Raw genomic sequence first — 4,914 nt, 5'->3', positions numbered from 1 at the left:
ATAACAACAGGTTAAGTTTATCAGCATTCATAAAATAAAAGAAACAACAGCAACAAAAAAAAGAGAAAAATTAAAAATACCTACTATTTTTTTGAGTACAGAGTACTGGAAAATATTTAGCTGACTCTTCCTTCCCACCTATGAAGCCATGTCCCTTTGGAGGTCTCTGCACCTGAAACACTTGGCTGCAGGGACAACTTGAATGGGCACATTTTTTGGTTGTGAGTGGCATGTGAGATAACTCTGCCCCCAACACTGATACATGGGGACAAATCTTGGATTGTGAGTGTTTAGCAGCCTGCCACCAGCTCTCCAAATTTGTGGAGGGCACCCTGACTGTTGGGGAGGTGTAAAGGGGAACAGGGTCAGATTTCAGGTACTATTTATAGGCTCTCCCTGACTCTAGCTGATATAAGGGAAGGCACTTGGGTACTTACATACTTTGCATTAAAAACATCAGTTGGAAGGATTGTACTTCTTTGAACCCACTTGATTACAACTTGGAGCAGTGCTTTACTCATCTGCCTTGCAGGTTTTTCAATGTGCCAGACAACTCTATGTTTGTTGAAGGGTAAGTATGGGAAATAATTTAGTGCCCTTGCCAGCACTCAGAGGCATGCAGCTCTCCATAGGAGTTTGTTTTTGAAACCTCTAGACCTTGACACACCTACTTATGCCCATAACATTCAAAACACCTTTTGTTTGTTGAGGGTTTTTTTTTGTTCCTTATTTAGTTGGCGGTTTTTTTTTTTAAAGTGGTCCTTCAATGGAGAATTTGTCAAACAGGCTCCTTGACCAGACCACAGTGTGGGAGTTCTGAGGCTGAGTCCGGCCTCCAGGCAGCAAAGGCAGCACAGCACAGCTCTTGACCCACTGTGACAAAGAACTATCAGATCTAACATAGACATTATTAGCAAAATCACTCATTCTGCATGTACATTTGAGGTTGTTCCAGCCTTATATGTATGTCTTGGGAGAGTTTGTACAATTAAGACAACAAAGTGAGTATAGGGAATAAAGGTCCAAAATGGCTAAAACACTGTACAAAATGAAACAGCCAAAACTTTCTAAACAAGTAAATGAAAACCACTGCATGGAACTTACCTTCCCCTTTTTTTTCTCCCCTAAGAATAGGCTAGACAGAACTTCTTTACAGCTGTGGCAGAGACCTATATTGATTTAGTTTCTTCCATTGCATCCTCCTAACTAATTCCTTAAATATCTTCACCAGATTTCCTAAAGATTGTTGGCATTGGTTCACTATTCTCATAAAACTCTCCTCATTTATAGCAATAGAGTATTTACTTTTGTCTCTTTTTACCTAAGGCTGTATTTACAAAACATCATGAAATTTCCAGGTAAAAATGGCTCTTGGGTGCAATTTCAAATATCAAGCATGAAGGACAGATGAAATTCTAACATAAAAGCAAATGATTGAGAAAGAACTACTGGCACTGAGGATTGTTTTAATCCATATATTTAGTCAGATTAATTAGTTAGGATTAGTTTCTACTGCAAATTTATGCAGTGCCTTGATCATTGAACTTCACTGATAATTACTTACTTGCATCCTCATAAAAAAGAGGAGATAAATGGTGGTTGATGAAAGACTCCAGTTTATTATCCCTGAAGAAATAAAAACAAACGCTGCTTTTATATGGAATGGTCACACAGAGAATTTCTAGCTCCTTACTTTGAAAATAGGATTGTTATTAACTGGAAGGGTTTTTTAAACAAAAAAATAGGAGGTAAAATTTTCTTTCATACTGGGATCAAACTAATCATTATTACTTTGATATATTTTTTTAATAAAATGAAAAGGACTCATTCTTTCTGGGATGACTTTAAAGTAGACTTTGCAGAATATATAGAAGGAAAATCCTGTTAATTTCCTTCCTTCCTTCCTTCCTTCCTTCCTTCCTTCCTTCCTTCCTTCCTTCCTTCCTCCTTTCAAGGCTGATAATCTACTGTAGTCAGTGAAAGTATTTTATTGACTTCTCTGGATTTATGACTTTTAACATAGCTGAAGGGAAATAGAGGAAACTCAGTTTTACTACATGTTTCTCTGATGTCCCCAGCTCACTGGGTATTGATTATGAATGTCTAGGAAACCATAAACTAAAATGCACATTTTGGGGAACAAGAGAACATTCTGCATGTTTCTTTGGAAAGTCATTTACCATTTGCAGTACAAGACAGCCTGTAGGCTTGGTTGTGAGCCATTTATTTAGTCAAGTTTTCTTTTGTTTTCTTAATCATGTATTTCTGTTTTTGGAACCTTTGAACATACAATTATGGCGTGTCTCTTCCCTCCTGTTCCAGATGAAAGAGAGGAAAAAGTCCATTTTGAAATCTTTTTGATGGCTGAATGGAGCACAGCACATTTTCAGCAAATGCTCCTTCCCCTTAAATTTCCTGGTTCAAATTTTCAATTGCGTATTACTGCTGTTTGTATGCAAAACCTCTAATTATTTTGCCCCAAATAATCACCTCCAAATGGAGTGGGTGACAAAAAAAATTGCCATTTTGCCAAGGATTTTATAAACCTTGAATCATCCTGGGAGGGGGAGAGAATATGAAGCCAGGGAAAAAAAATGTCTTCAAGTAATTTTTGGTAATAGGTTTTGTCATTTCAATTAATTTTTAAAAAAATTATAATCCTTTGAATATAGCAGAGAAATGTACCATCTTGTTTGTCAATTAATGCTTTACAAAAGATGTTATGACATTTACTTCACTCTGTCCACATCAATATGACAGTCTCAATACTTCAGTGAGGTTTTTTTCCCCTCATGTTTTTACCATGAGGACAGGATGGAGTCACCGTTCTTTCTGTGGTATGTATTTACCTTCTCCCCATGCGGTGTTCATCTAGCCTCTTGTGATTTATTTCAAAACATTACTTGGATTTGTGTTTGCTTCAGAGAGTCATAAATATGGACTTATATAACCCAGTGTTTATTTAATGAATACAGTGTTCATTACACTGGAAGTGACTTGTTAACTGCCTTTTCTGAAATTATGTTGAAAATGAGGGCCTTAGTTAACAACTGGCTTCATGTGTCTCACTTTTGGGGTAGATGAGAATGAATCAATAAGAGACAGGTACTACTCAATATGCTCTGCACATTCTACCAGCAAATATGAATATTCACTATCACTATGGATTTTTAGGTAACAAGGAGCAGAAAATTTGCCCTTGATATGACCTTCCCTGCAGAGGAGCTTTCACAGAAGAGACAAACAGCAGAACTGAGGTTTCTGTTCCTGGGAAGGGTTGTATGAGACAAATGCCTCGAACAGCAGGAAGTACCTGTGTGTCTGTCAGGGCTCATGGAGATGGAAATGCTGTACATTGCAGAAGAGAATAAGCACTTCACTTAGGAAGTTTGAAAAATAAATCTCTGGGGTGATTTGATCTGATAAGCATGGTAGGAATTACTATTTTAAAATAACAACAATAATCAAATGTGTATGTTCCTAGGCAAAAAGATTTGGATGCTGTTAGATTTAGTCTTGAATTGCTTATATATCCCACCAAATGGACCTCACCTCCCATGTAATAAAATAAAGCTGAAGCAATAATCTGCAAAGTAGCTAACTGTCAGGGACAGGTACATTTAAGTCCATGTTTACTGTTCTATAGTAGAGCGGAAAACACTTAACTTTTCCAGTAGGAAGAAAGGAATTTATTAGCACAAGAGTAATGTGATTTGAGATAAACACAAGAAAACTATGCAAGATGTGAGATTTGCGTTTGACAGTAAAGTGCTGCGACTAATGTTGTGAGACTCACTAGATTGCTTTATTTTCCTCTTTTTATAGAAATCCCTGACCTTTGATCCTATTCCTGAGGAGTTTTAGGTCTATTACAGTGCTGTAATGTCCATTGCTGACTCTGCCTTCAAATGCTCTTTCCCAGAGACACTCCCAAACCTGGCAGTGAAAGGAGCCATCCTCACATCCTCCTGTTATTAAAGAACTAGGTCTGACAAAGACCTTCCTCTCTATTTGACCTATGTAGGACCAGACCTGTCAATTGGAAAGGATGCATGAAAATATGTGAGCTCAAAGCAGCCTGAGTTCCTCCTCACTGCTGCCTAAGGAGGGGAAGTTTGTGAGATCCAAATTTACCAGGGGGACTAAAAGGGCTGCTACATGCAGCTCCTGCCAGCTCGTATAAAGTGATGATAAAGGCAGATCCATGATACCTTTCTAGTCCTGCTTGCAGGGAGGCAGTGCTTCACTGCAGAAGAGAGAAGCAATAACACGTCTCTGTGATTCCAGGGGGAAATTTCTGCCTATGTTTACTTGAGTTTGGGAGAAATCACTCACAGAGATTAATTGGTGCCCACAAATAATGTAAAACAAATGCAGATAAAGAATCACACATTTTTGACAAGGAGGTGGTCAATGCTTAAAAACAAAACTCACTTTCCTGTGCAATAACCTGACATTACTTAATAGCAGATCTGGGAGTGAGCTTTGAATCTGGTACTTCCAGCTCCTGTGTTTGAAATTGAACTCCGGTTCATCTGACCCATACAGACTTTTGAAGTGAGAATGGAGCCATATAAAAGCCTTGGCATTTACATAATTAACTGTATGTATTAAGGAAAGGTCTGGATTCACAATTCACTAACCCAGAACTTGTAAAATCCTGACAGCCCTAAGGGCAGGCTGGTGATTTCAAGCTGTATTTAAGAGGCAGAAACTTCCTGTGGGGCTGATTTCCTGATCCACTGTGGTGTCCATAGATGGTTCACCATTGTTTCATGCCCTGAGAGGAGGCAACATTCTGCTCTTCCTCAGAACAGCACCCAAAACCACAGCCCTAGGTTCCCCTAGCTGACTCAATCATAGCTCTGCAAGCACAGCCATAATCACTTGTATTGCTTGAAGACTGAAGTGGTC

The sequence above is a fragment of the Acanthisitta chloris genome, unplaced genomic scaffold, assembly GCF_000695815.1.
Source record: "Acanthisitta chloris isolate BGI_N310 unplaced genomic scaffold, ASM69581v1 scaffold705, whole genome shotgun sequence".
In the NCBI taxonomy this organism is placed as follows: Eukaryota; Metazoa; Chordata; class Aves; order Passeriformes; family Acanthisittidae; genus Acanthisitta; species Acanthisitta chloris.
This window is presented reverse-complemented; position numbering follows the sequence as displayed.